The sequence below is a fragment of the Eptatretus burgeri genome, chromosome 4 (genome assembly GCF_056783735.1).
Source record: "Eptatretus burgeri isolate ZD-2024b chromosome 4, Ebu_testis_v1, whole genome shotgun sequence".
Classification (NCBI taxonomy): Eukaryota; Metazoa; Chordata; class Myxini; order Myxiniformes; family Myxinidae; genus Eptatretus; species Eptatretus burgeri.
This window is the reverse complement of record NC_140964.1, coordinates 15505261-15520097: the sequence shown is the minus strand read 5'-3', so window position 1 is coordinate 15520097 and position 14837 is coordinate 15505261. Positions and strand designations below refer to the sequence as shown.

At 42.3% G+C, this 14837-nt stretch overlaps 1 protein-coding gene across 1 annotated transcript in view; it reads right to left on the bottom strand.

Moving 5' to 3' along the window:
• Window positions 1-231: 231 nt before the first annotated feature.
• The window catches only part of LOC147027525 (uncharacterized), a 73032-nt gene continuing 58426 nt past the window's right edge, over window positions 232-14837 (bottom strand). Inside the window, exon 5 of the transcript XR_015057079.1 lies at window positions 232-3346. The gene's annotated coding sequence lies outside the window, so the exon portion shown is untranslated. The remainder of the gene's footprint in view (window positions 3347-14837) is intronic.

The following is a 14837-nucleotide window of genomic DNA, read 5'->3' as shown; positions in this document are numbered from 1 at the left end:
TGCATGTACATGTCGAAAAGTTGTAAGATGTACAATGTACAAAAGTTTTGGTTCAAAATAAAACTTCGTTTCGTTGATGGATTTACCACGGATTTGGATTCTTGTTTTGGGAACCCTTGTTACCACGACAAGCCAAACGATTATGGTTAGAGCAAATTGTGATAAATAAAAGCATCTTTTTATTAACATACAAAGTGGATTTTTTTTCCCCATGTGTTAATAAATCGCAAATTAAATGCATCATAAGAGACAACGGGAATCATTTCATCGTTTTATCAGGTTGGCAGAACAGTAAATTGCTTATTCAATAATGCATATACCAATCATTTATATTATATTTGTTTTTTTAATTTTTTCCTGAGTCGAATGAGTTTTAGTATCCTTTTCCAATCAGTCTGTTTATTCTCCTGTTAGACTTGAATAACCTGGAAATGTTATTGTGTGCAAGTGATTGAATTTATTCCAGGTGAGACATGGTTGTCGTAGCGTGAGCCTTTGAACGACAATGGAAAACACTCCAGGAAGAGACAATTTCGCTCGTCCTGTCTCTATACATGTCTGACTCAATTTATTCATCTACAGGGTGTTTCAAAAAACAGGTGGACTATTTGAGCAGCCTGATATTCTGTCGTTTCTAATGCTATACCCTTCTCTCTAGCAGGTTATGGTGATGGTGGTGGTGGTGGTGGTGGTGGTGGTGGTATGCCATTCCGAATAAGTAGTCAGGAGGACCCTACATCAACTATGGTGTTCACAGTGGAACAAAAAGTGAAAATCGTGACTTTGTGATTTGAGACAAAATCCAATGTGCAGGTGCACCAATGTTACTGTCAGTATTACAATGTTCACATCCATAATTTACCTTCTACTGGAAGCATTCAGTGGTTTGGAGAGCACTTCCAAGTACGACATGGAAGCATCCATCCATTGGGAACATACTCTGTGCAGAGCGTTGGTGCTGCCTAAGCAGTCTCCTTGGCTATTGGGCACAATCTTGGACAGGTCACCACTCTGACGCAGGATACCAGCAAGCTGGCAGTCATTTTGCCAACCTTGGAAGGATGACAGGCTGAGTCAACCCCACCTGGTATTAATTCAACAGCCGAATGGGATTTGAACTCAGGATCCTAGGATCCCAAACCCACCACCCTAACCATTAAGCCAACACCAGGCACATGGAAACATGAAAAAATCAAAACAAAGGCAACAGTGACTTCTCACCAAGTGTTACCATGGACCAAGGGAACATTGATCTTGTGAGAGAGTCTGTGATCGAAAGTCCAAAGAAATCCCACCGTTGGCGTTCCCAAGAACAGGTCATTTCATCCTCATCTGTGTGGCACATTCTCACTTCTGAACTCAAGCTCTAGCGCTACATCATCATCATCATCATCATCATCATCATCATCATCATATCATAGCCCGACATATAACTCTGAATGACATGGTAAGCTGAGTAACAATGTGTGATCGGTTCAGTGATCGAATGAAATGGTACCCAAGTCGGATCAACTCCTTGTAGTTCAGTGATGAGGCACACACTTCCATTCGAATGGAGCTATCAACAATCACATCTTCTGGGGTGCTGAACCTCCTGAGGAGGTGACTAAGATGCCTTTAAATGGCCCCAAGTCCACTTGCTTCTGTGCATTGAATGCCAGATGGGGTATGCATTTCAGAATCAGGATCAAAGCCATCTTCAACAGAGGTGGAGCACACATTGAAAATGTCAATTGCAAGCAGTATGAATGATTTGAAAATGGGACGGTGTATGCTCTCCATCAATGCATCACTGGATTTACTTCCTTTTGTAATTTTCTACAATAGAACATTCAAATATTCCACTCTTTTGAAACACCCTGTACTTAACTTACATCTACTCAGCATCCTTCTTTTTTACCATTTGCTTCTGCTTAAAGTTCCAATGAGTCGATTTTTGATGTTGCTTAAAAAAAGAAAATAAAATGTAGGTCAATCTTACTGACATGGAATAGCATTGATGGCAATCAAGCAACTGTTTATATTGTCGCAACAACGGGTCCGACTCACGTCACTCGTCGAGCCAGGAGTTTTTGCTGCTCCTGAAGATTGCCAAGCTTACCAAATTCACACACTGTGCAATTAACTGTTCTTTACCATTTCCAAAACGCCAAGAATCGCTCAAATCCGAGGCCGAACCTGGTGTCACAAGGCGTGGCAGGCAAAATGTGGGAAAACGTCTCATAATGAAATACAACATGGGGATAGACAAGATAACGGAAACCAGACAGATCTGACACATGAGGACAACAAATGGGGGAGGTGAGGCACGAAAAACTGAAATTATGTAGATTAGGATATAAATCGTCTAATCCCTTCGTGGCGCCGTTTACTAGACTTGCACACGATGAACAATGGGGACAGGCAAAGGCTTGTGGCTTGCACGAGCTGGATGGGGTTCCACCACAATGGTGTGGTCATGCAAGTCGGTGCTGCACCGATGATGTGTGGCTCAGGGAGCGATAGACCTGTATAAATAGAAATGAGAGAGGCGAGATGAGAGGGACATCTCTTCCTCGGACCATGAAGCAGAGAGAGCAAGATGTTGAACTCGCTGTGTGTAAAGCTCAACTGCCAGGCAGGGCACGGCCACAGGCCTCGCAAATTCTCGGAATGTCCCCATGCACGGCGAGTCCTTGTTATTAGGTACCTGAAGCTTATGGGAGGGGACATCTTCCGGGTGTGGGACGGCCCTGTAGAAAAGTGTTCCGCCTTCCTCCAGGGCTCTGCTGCAGACCGCATTGCCATGGCTGGCGCGGCCTTCCGGCCAAACAGTTTGTAATGGTCTTTCCTCCGAAAGCGAAATTCGTTTTCCAGTGTGCCTTTGTTACGAAATGCCCAGTGCCACGAGACCTAACCTGACCTCGCCTGAATTACAGGAAGTTTTACACAACAAACTTAACCTCACTGTCTTAAAGTTAACACCACTGCATTCTCATTACACGTTTTGACAATACAACTCACTCTGATGCTTTACCCGTTACAAGATAAATCTAACCTACATGGACATACGCCATATTATTCTTACCACAATCTAGCTATAGATCTCCCCTCCCCTTCGGTTGTTTGTTTATCCTCTTAAATGCTGAGTGTCAAGCAAGGAAGCAGCACATACCATTTCTATGTCTTTGGTATGACCCGGTTGTGGTTCGAACCGACGACCTCCTAGACGAGGAGTAGACGCTCTTTCCATTATGTCACTGATTCTGGTTAATGATGCAGCAAGGTTGAGGGAGGTTGCAGAAATGGGGTGTGGATGAGCAGGTCCAGTTTGAAGGCAGAAGAGTGTTAAGCAGTCAGATGTTGACTATAATGGGATGAGAGGAGGGGTTGGGATGGAGGGGGGAAGATAGTTCGAATGGGTTATACTTGCATTGAAATTCCTATGTTCAGATGAAAAGAACAAGAAGAACAAGAAAAAGACCTATCACTGGAGTACGACCAGAGTCTATGCTGTCCTTCCAAACCAAACAAACATTTATTAATTTTTTAAAATCTGGTTTGGAAGTATGGAGAAGATACACAATCAGCAGTGTGAAGAAGGTTCATTTAACAACCTGATTTCAAAATTGGGGCAACTATTCAAAAAGACCTTGTACTATGTAGTCTTGGAATGAGTTTAACTCTAAAACAGTTTGGGACAATATATACTTGCCATTGCATTTTATAAATTACAAGTCATAAATAAATGTAAAGTGATGCAACATGCAAATTTTGTTCAAATTTCAAGTCAATTCGATGAAAATCGTACGATTTTATGCAACCTTGACCTTTGACCTTGTGATCTATTAAAAAAAAAACCACAATCTACTTTGAGATTTTTTTTATTGGTGAACCAATTCATTGAACCAATATGCAAATTCTTAAAATTTCAGGTCAATTGGATGAAAATTAACAAAATTACGTGACGTTGATCTTTGACCTGCAGCAAATTATTAATTTTTCTTCTTCATATTCTCAAAATATCACTTTGTTGAAAAGTTGATAACAAAAGCTCAAATGGTAAAAAGGTTACAGCCCGGACAGACATCGACACGACACGCACACACGCACGCACGCACACACACGATTGCAAAATTGCGTCATCCGGTCCACTGTGCGGGGAACTGGCTGAAAATGAAGGAATCTCCAAAGGACAACCAAATAAGGAAGGAAAGACACCACAATCCCTTTACGGATTGTCATCACGACATCTTTTGACTTTTGTATTTTTTTGTCATCGGTGACTTTGTGGCAATAGTAACAATTGCATGAAGATGTCTGTGTGAGAGTAAGTTGTAGAATTGTAATGAGGTTTCGTGTGATTGTGTATTCGATTTGTTGTTGGATTGAGAGGGGAAAATGTCATAAGATGTCATAATGGCAATCCATAAAAGGATTGTGGTGTCACTCCTTCCTTGTCAGTCCAATTGTCATTCCTTCTTACCTTGTTCAGTTGTTTTTGGAATGCCATCCCGACATGTTTTCTCATTTAAAAAAACAGATCTCTGACTTGTTTTTTTTCATGGGGGAGAGAGAACTATTAATGGTCGTATTACTAGTAGCATGTGGTAAACCGTGGTTCAATTGTCAAGTGGAAAATCACGTGTTGAAGTACTTCAGTTCATACATGTATTACAATGTATTATATTCAAATTAAAATGTCGTGAAATCATATCACTAATATTAATGACACTGCAGGTCTATGTGTATGCATCTCGTGTGCTGTTGCATCACCATTACAGTGTACAAAACATCCATCCATCCATCCCATCGGGACCATATTCTGTGTAGAGAGTTGTTGCTGCCTAAGCAGTCTCCTTGGCTATTGGACACAATCTTGGACGGGTCACCACTCCGATAGTATACCAGCAAGCTGGCACTCATTTTGCCAACCTCGGAAGGATGACAGGCAGAGTTAACCCTACCTGGTATTAATTCAACAGCTGAGTGGGATTTGAACTCAGGATCCTGGGATCACGAGCCCACCACCCTAACAATTAAGCCAACACCAGACATACGCATGGTATGGCAGCTCGAATTACTGTATATGTCTTTTTGATTTGTGTTCTTTTTGTTTTTTTTGATTAAGGATCACTTGGCTGTGCCTGGATGTGTTTGAGGGTAGAGGAGCAGCAGCTGAAATGTGAATCCTATCCAGGTTCCTCCTGATGACTTCATCTTTCGCTTGTTCAGGTTCCTTCTGATGACTCCAATGCAGGACTGTACCTATTTAGTCTTCCATTTGATTTGAATTGAATTTATTTTAATCGCATTCCAAATTCAAATGAATAATAATGAAAAACGTTATGGGTCAGGGTCAGGTGTCCGATCAAAGCGGGACGTCTTGGTACCCGGTCATCACTGCCAGCAGTTATGAAGTGTCAATTCTAATGATGTTTCTTATTAATTACAGAACACACAAGTACACAAATGCTACATAAAATACACCACACAAAACAAGAAACCCCACTAAAAGCCCTTCGTCATCTCTTTGAAGGATACTCTCATCTATTTGTAATTCCCCTGATTGTTTTTGTGTCAATGTTGAAGCAAGATAACTATTAAGTAGGCCTGCAATCTCACTTTCATTTCGAACCAATCTCACTGTTCTATTCCTCAACGGGCCCATACATCTCTTAACCTGTTCTTTTAATCCCACTTATGTACTTAAAGAATGCCTCACTGATGTGTTTAATATTCTTGGCCATATCCTTTTAATATAATCTTTTGGCTTGTCTCGTTGTTTTCTGAACTAGCCTCTGTTTACTTTCATATTGATCGGATTCATACTCCAGTCCTGTTATTTTATATCTGATAAATGACTTCTGCTTACCCTTAATTATACTCCTTGCCTCCCTGCTCAACTACCTTGGTCTCTTTCTGCTTCTAGTTTTACACTTTATTGGAATGTACTTACTCTGCACTCTATACATTTGCTCCTTGAAGGTTTCCCATTTTTTTTCTGATTCTGATTGTCCTATTGTTAGCTTCTCCCAATCTACATCACCCAACTCTTTCCTCATACCCTCAAGGTTTGCCTTCCTGAAATCTAACAGCCATTTTTTACTATCCTGAACTCTAACCCTTAACAGAACCCTTGCACACACAATATTATGGTTACTTGCTCCTGAATACTCCCCTACCTCCACCTCCTCCACCATATTGGGATCGTTACTTAAAAGAAGGTCTAACACTGCACTCCCCCTCGTCAGATTATCTACACTCTGGGTTAAAAAGTAATCCTGGATTAAATCTCTGAAATCCTCATCTGCTCTGGACTCAATATCTCCCTGGAAATTAAAATAGCCCAGATTCAACACTCTTCCTTCACCACGTGTCTTTATGACTCTTCCCTCGAACCAAGAACCTGATAAAGTACCCTATGAGTCCCCCACCATGCTTATCATCTCTAATCTCCATCCATACAGAATCCTCTATTTCAATTCCCTCCTTTATGTCACCCATTTCTCTTGATACAAACAATACTATATTTTACCCAGGTCGCAACTCATCCTCCTGTTTTCTCTTTCCCATCACACCGGTACATCTTGTAGCTTTCTCGTCTCGTCTCAAATTTCACCCTTCATAAAACCATTATTGTAACTACATCGTATTCTTTGCTATTTACTGTAACTCCAAGCTCCTCGATCCAATTAAACTGTCGTTGGCATGAGAATAATTGGTTCACGAGTCAGTAAGTGACCACTATATTCGTTATGGGTGTGTGTCTGTCTGTCTGTCTGTCTGTCCCGAGCATATCTCCGTGGGTTTTGATCCAATCTTGATAAAATTAGGGTGCGAGGTTTGTATCATGATCGAGTTGTGTTTTCCGGAAAATGGGCGTGCTGCGCCCATTATGGGCGGAGCCACGTCCCAAAAACATGTGTTTTTAGGGGGTAGCCAGTTTCAAGTTACATCTTCTCCGAGGGGGTTTGTCGAATCTGGCAGGGGTTTCGGTATTTGGTTAGCCCAATGGCACCTGCATAGCCCCACAGAACTCGATTTTTCATTTTCCTCCCAAGTTCAAGGTCACAAGGTCAAAAACATTTCCCACCTGACTCTCCCAACTTGGTGATGTTGCCACCCTAAAACTTATCAAACGTACTTATATCATGCATTTTTACAATGTAAACCATCTGCCTTGCTCTGAATCCATTAATGTCATTAAAATCTGATGAGAGGTTAGTACAAAAAGCCCATGATGATAAGATAAAAGCCATTTGGTAATAAGTGGACTGCTCACAAAAACAAGGAATTTTCTTTGAGGTATCCAAGGATCAGTTCAAAACTGCCTTTGTATTTACAACCTCTGATGTAGTCAAAGCACGACACACATAATAGTAGCATTTTCAAACATTGTAAACCTTCATTTCTGGTCAGACTGGAAATGCTACCTCTTCAACACACTGGCTTAGACAATCCTTGGCCTGCTTTCAGCAGTTTTATGGTCAACTGCAACATTCTCACATGAGTCGCATCCCCACATCCATATTTACCTATTCAGGAAAAAGCAGTTTAACGGGCTCGTAATCGGAATTAAGAAAATGGAGGACAGTCTTTGATGTTCACTGTACCAAGAGCTGAACATCCTGTGAAGGTTTATAATGCGGAGAGTTTATACTGAAACATAAACGGAGTGTTTATACCACACCCCCTTACTGAAACAAGGATAGAAAACTGTGTGTGTGTGTGTGTGTGTGTGTGTGTGTGTGTGTGTGTGTGTGTGTGTGTGTGTGTGTGTGTGTGTGTGTGTGTGTGTGTGTGTGTGTGTGTGTGTGTGTGTACGTAGGCCATCCATATCCAGCATGATGGGCGCAACAGCTTCTCCTTGTGTGTGTTTTTTTTTTTTTGTATTATTAGAAGAAAACAGAGAAAAATTGCAATGTTCACCAAACATTTAGAAACATAGTCTCTTACAGTTATAACACCTGACGATGTGCTTGGAATTACAAGACCTGATGATGGAGATCTTGCCCAATATTGGAAATGGAAAAAAGTGAAAATTTCTCGTATCCATAAACATACTATTGATATGAGAGACATAAAACAGTCAGGACTGTTTTCCCACCATCACATTGGATGTCACATTTAAACTGTGAGGCTTTGACTGCCCTCAGCAAAGAAAAGCGGGGATGAGTTTGATGGCAGAAGTGACGTCACCATATTTGGACCAGCGAGGTGCTGGCTTACATGTGTAACGGGTCTCACACCCTGATACTGCCTCTGAAACAATATCAGAATTAGGTCAGCAGCAATACTGAGTGTCAGAATGAAGAAATCTTAAAGAGTCCCATGCACTTATCCCACTCTCCCATATAGATATGACAAGTAATGGGATTTTTTTTTGCATGTGTGTGACTATTACAGATATAAACAATTCAGTTGAAAGTAGATTGGACGATATGCTTCATCATCATCATGCCCTATGCTATATATATATATATATATATATATATATATATATATATATATATATATATATATATATATATATATATATATATATATATATATATATATATATATATATATATATACATATATAGAGCATCGGTTCTGCTGAAGCAGTTTCTTGGCTCGGGTTGCAAACCTTGACAGGTCACTACTCTGACACAGGAATTCAGGGCAGAAATTTAGAATTTGTTCATGGTGCCAGCAATATCTCACCTACTCTTCACAAAGGACACCGTGGGATCTTTAACGTCCACCAACTAATGCTGGCAGACGGGACGTCCAGTTTAACCTCCATCCGAGGGTCGGCACACACATTGATCAATTACCCTGCCTGTGAAACACCAGGATGACAGTTTATAGCTGGGTCGGGAATCAAATCCAGGCGAGACAGCTCAGAGGTGAGTGTGCATATCTCGAGGCCATCCTGCCAGCCAATTATGTTTCACGAATCATATTTATTTTTCAGAAGTTTTGTTTTTGCATATTTCTGAACTTATCATTTCTGAACTCCTTCCTGGATTCTATGGAATCCAAAGCTCTCGACATTACTTAAGTCTTCCATGATGGAGCCAAATTACAAGGTCTATTGCTCTCCCATCACAACCATCACAAACAGCAACAAACTTTCACAATAAAACATTGCATCACATCACAAACAAACAACAAATAAACGTTTTTATTTCTTTTACTACCTACCAACCTTTCCCAGCTCCTCGAGGATGCAACTGTTTTTCCAGTAATCCCATCCTCATTAAACCCCCCCAAAATGTTGGCCATTTGTAGGACTGCCTTCCAGAGACAGTTCAATCCCACTCTTTCCTCAAGGGCTTCAAAGTGCACTTCCATCTGATGTTATTCCCCATTTCCTGTTCGTTCATTCCCTTGCTTGGTTTTCCCAACTGCAGCTCCATTTCCATATGGTCATTACGCTGCCATTCCATCCTGTACGCGTGCTCTTCCACATGCCTAGATTTTGTACACAAAACAAACTTGGTTTTCATGTCATCGCTGGCCTATCGGTCATACTTTTATGTTGTAATACCTATTAATGATGATGTTCAATTCAGTCATGAAAGAGGTCATAAAAAGAATTTCACTTCACCATTCATAGAGTGGTACAGTATTATGAAGATGAGGTTTCAGGCGTTAACCTTTCGTTCGACGTCATAGCATACCCCGATCAACGTCCCACTGTTTTCATCCATTGGCCCACCTGTCCGTCGACTCCGTTCAGCACACAATATCCTCCACCTGCCGTTACATTGTTTAGTCTACGATTATCTAGTAAGCTTTGAATGTTTCGATGTTAAGGCGTGTCTACTATACAATTTTCTACAATTTCTTTGGGTAGCTTTTAGTTGCACCACATCATGCATCCATGTTGCAACTCCTTTTAGGTGTGTGAAATGATTTCATCACCAAGTGATATTGTTGTGGGCCGGGGGTCGGTGGCGAGGAACGGCCGCTAGGTGGAGCAGTAGAGCCGTCTCCCACTGAACACCCGGAATTGCAGGTCGTAACCTTCAGACAACTCCGAAGGTCACGGGTCACTTAAAGACCGTGATTGCCAATTCTCTAACGGCGTGGGGTAGGGTTAATAGCCAAATTTCAATATACCTAAGTACCAATGTCATCAAATTACCGGGAAAGTCACACCCTCAACGGACTCTGTCGAACCAGGTCGCTCGAGCGACCTCGGTCCAGTGTAACCGAGTGGAATTACCAAAGTCTGTTGGTCCAAACGACAACTTACAGCCCAATCGGCTTACTTGTTCTCAAGCACGAACCATGCTGGGTCAATAACAGAAAGCACGACAACGAGCTGGTACATTGAACAATTGGGGGTTTATTTATAATGGGGGCAGGGGAGCACAAAGAGCAGAGTTAAAACCGAATATGCTATTTATATACAAGCAAACACTTAGCAATTTCTACTTAAGGACGGGGCCCACGGACACACGGACACACACCCAAAAGAGATGAACCCCATCGGGTCTTTATTCGGTCCTCCAGCCGAGGAGGATAGTTCAGCTGGGGGAACAGAGTCTGGCCGGGTACCTTTCCGCCTCGTGCGGTCACACCGGACTCCAACCCATCACGGTGGGACTCGAACCATGTCCCGGAATCCACCGAGCCCACGATCCTGGCTGCTCGACCACCACCACCAAGAGGAGCCCAAGAGCAATCGCGATGATCACTCCAACCACGCACACCAAGAGCAATGGTGACGATGACTCCAACGTTGCACACTAAGAGCAATGGCCACGATGACTGCTCCACTCGACCACCGCTCTACTCTTGACGATGACTCTCTTCTTCCCTTTGGACGGGGCGAACACTTCATCTGGCTGGGGCAGAGTCGGCCTGAGGTGATGAGCCTCCTGATTGGATGGGGCGTCTCGGGGGGGGGTGTGTCGGGGCGTCTCAGAGGCCCACCCCCCCCCCCCCGAAGAGGCTCTGTAGTAGTTTCCAGAACTCTGGCCTACCATTCGCCGGAGCGCCTCGGCCCTGCTCGCCCTTCGCCCATTGGCTGGAGGAAACGCTCCATGCCCTTCCTCGGAGCGGAGCCTCTATCTGATGCGATGGAAGTTCCGCCCACGCCTTCGGCCAAAAACATGAGCAATGGAGTCGGTGGTGCGAAGAAGTGAAGGGGATTGGTGCCCAAAAAACTAACTATAAAGAAACTTCGCAGCGCACACATGTAATTCCCGTTAGACATAGGGGATGGGGCCCCAACTATAAACATATACTTATCGAAATAACTAAGCTTGGGGACTGCTGTCTGTTTGTGTGCAAATGCCTTCCAGATTCGTAACAATATCACCCAGTGGGTTTATTGACTAAGGCTATACATGGGTCGGAAAAGTGGCATGGCAACTTTTATATTACTTCAAAAGTTGTGCAACTCCCAGTACACAATTACAACTATTTGTTGTGCACCTGTACACTTAAGACCTGTATAATTAACACTTGCACAACAAAAACTTGCAGAGAATATTGGATAGTGTATGTAAGTCCGCCCCTTGCCCTTGATCTCACTCTCACTTCAACTCTGCTGTTGGTGTTTCCCTCTTTCCATTTTATTTCCTTCCATTATGCTCTAGCTCTTTCACGAGCCTCGACAATGTACACAAAAAAGTCGAAAGGAAACGTAACATTTTTGATGACCCATTCAGCATGAACGTCATTGTGGAAACTCATTAACTCTGCCACCGTTTGTGAATGGAGGGTAATACGTTTTCACCCCTGTCTGTTCACCTGTCTGCGTACAGGATATCTCAACAGGTTATGGACGGATTTGTACGAAATTTCGTGGACAGGTTGTGTGTGTGACAAGGACGAATTGATTCAATTTTTGTGAAGATCCGGATGTGGATCAAAGCACGAGAATTCTTAAATTTTTCAAGCGATTCTTCACCATTGAGAGATGAGGCCAAAAACGTTACGTCTCATGATATTTCAAAAACTTGGAGACAGATTATGACAAAACCTGCTGGATGAGATGGGTTGTAATTATTTTGTGTACAGCCTGTGGCTGCTGGTTGCATCATTTTCTGGAAGCACAGCTGTGCCCCTGTTACCAGTAAGCCGGTTATTCATTTTGCCAACCTCAGAAGGATGACAAGCTGAGCCAACCCACTTGGTGTTATGTTCATGGCACAACAGAGGCTCAAACTCAAGACCCTAAATCTTAAGCCAGCCACCTTAACCGTTAAGCCAACAGCAGGCTTGAGTTGGGTAGGTGACAAGAACAAGCCAATTCGATTTTGGTGTGTGTGTGTGACAAGAATGAATGGTCCGGATGCAGATCCAGCCCATCAGTGGGATACAAAGCCAAAACTGTGCAGCCTGGCGGAGGTATGTACTCTATTACGTGCCGTTCTAGTTACAAATGGGTTTAGATTTTTATTATTATTATTATTCATTTAATTGCCATCCTTCTGTACTTAAAGCTTTTAACAAGCAAGTCCTCGATTTTGGAATGCTGTCATAAGATTGTGCCACTCGCATGTAGTTTTCTAATGTGAGATTTTCCTTGTAAACATCACTGTCGGCCAACGCTCAACATCTCCCTCCCCCCTCCACTTCTAAAATCCAGGATCTGCTCGTCTCTTCTACCTGTTTAGCTGTACAGGTGAGGGGCTGTTGAAGCAATGTGAAGTTCTTCGTTTTGGTGACAAAAGCAATTTATCAGTTTGTTTTTTTTAATTGCATAGCTGTAATCACATCTCGACCTCTCGAGTTCTTAAAAATTAAAGCCTGGTCTTCAATGCAAACCTCTCTCCATACTGCACCAAGATGGAACCTTTTCATTCGGGGACAACGTTCTCACAAATGAATTGCAGATTGAACTTTAAACAGTGGACAGTAAGCTAAATAACGAGATCTTAGCATCTAAACTACCGGTAAAATAGTTTGGCAATGGATGTACAAAGCAAGTAAAGCTGTGCGGTGTAAACACCCGTTTACTTATAAATAAATAAATAAAAAAACATCACATTGTTAATGCTTCCTTTGGACATCGAGAAAAATGGCCATCTCTCCGTATCCATGCGCACGCGCACTTTGTAAGAACCTGTATCATTCTGCACATCACCGAAAGAATTCGGTGTAAAACCCAGAGGCGCGTTTACTTGCAATCAGCTGTATCTGTAAGCCGGAGATGACAGCTGAATAAAATAAAACGTTCTCCTTTTAGTGTCACAATCTGGTGCAATGAAGCCAAACATGCTTGAGAACCCTTTCATCACAAATACCCTGCTATGCAATAAAAGTCATTGTGTGGAACTTTATTTTAAGAGTTTTAGTGCAAAAAAAAATCTGATGTTATTTTTTTTTTTTAAGTCTAATTAATTAATTCGATGCTGAGATCTGAACAACTTCCAAGGCTTCTGCGGCATTCTTTGTTTTCAGAACCTGAGAGAGAGAATTGCTTGGCCGGGGATCGCCAAAAAGGCCATGGTCACCGATGAAAGGTATCCGAGTGATTTTCCAGATGAAGGGATTTTTACGCTGACACAATGCACGAGGAGGACCTCAAGAAATCATTCCAAAACTAGACTTGTGGAGATAGCGTGAGACATCATCGACGATACATACGCATGAGGTCGTCGCATCTTTCCAGCCAGCTGCTTCTCCCTTTATCGATTCTGAACTTTGCCTGGCCTGGAGAGGAATGGCCCGGAGATGGCTCAGCAGTCTTGAGTTACGACCTGCTTCATTTTCCCTTCAGCGATATTACCCGTACCATCATTGACCATGATGCATTCTCCTCCTTAGTTTTCCAGAAATCGATCAGTATGGTTGCTGTCCACCAAACGGTACTCTGTTCGGGAGTTACTATGGTCAGTTTCAGAAAAGAGAGGCTCAAATCCTGCTGATCCGCTTGAGAGTGATACTGCAGAACACACTCCATAAGTAAAGCTGTGGCCTTCAAAATTTTCTGCAGAATTAATTTTTCAAAAGAAACTGCTGGTTTCAATGAAATTGAATTTACCTCCCATCACACCTGTGCATAATTGTACCCCCATCAAGTTCCCAGTACACTTACATAACTACTTAACATGTGCAATCAATGTTGAAGGCGTGAAACATCAATAATTAACCTTTGGAAATCCATTCAGAGCTTTATAGTCCTGCTGGTGGTTGTGAGAGATCAGGAATGCACTTTTTCAACAAAGTCAAACGTTTGTTCGAATATACTTTAACTGCACCTGTTTGGATAGATGTAACAAATGATGATGTTGTTTAAAGGGAGCTGGAAGCGGCATGGTGGCAAAAGAGATTTCCGAGTTACCCTCGCCAAAGGAGAGGGTGCTGCATTTGGGTCCGTTTGTTGGGTAGTCGATCTAGTCTACCCTTATTATCAGTATTTCTGTCGAAATGTTTGTCTGTCTGTATGTATGTCTGTTCAGTCCAGTGCTCCGTTAATACAATGGAGATTTCAATGAAACTTGGTTGGTAGGTAAATTCGACTTGATCGACTACCCATGTCCGCCTACTGGCTTGTTGGTTTGTCTGTCTGTCCACACTGAACTTTCGTGATTTTCTCTGCAACTGTTTGTCGGTTTGACACAAAATTTTCAACACAGGAGCGACTGCTCATGTAGAATGTTTTAATGATAATTATGACGTCATAGGTCACGTGGTGTGGCAGCCATATTGGAAAAAAAAAACAGAAAAACTTGGGACCTCTGCATCTCTGAAACCACACCAAGGAAAAAAATTGAAACTTGGCGCATAGCAAGTACTCCTCATGTGGAATGTGAATGATCTTTCTATGACATCATAGGTGCCCTCATTATGACCTCATAATTGCATGTGTAGAACGCCACATCCGATCGGTATGAAAATATTTGCGG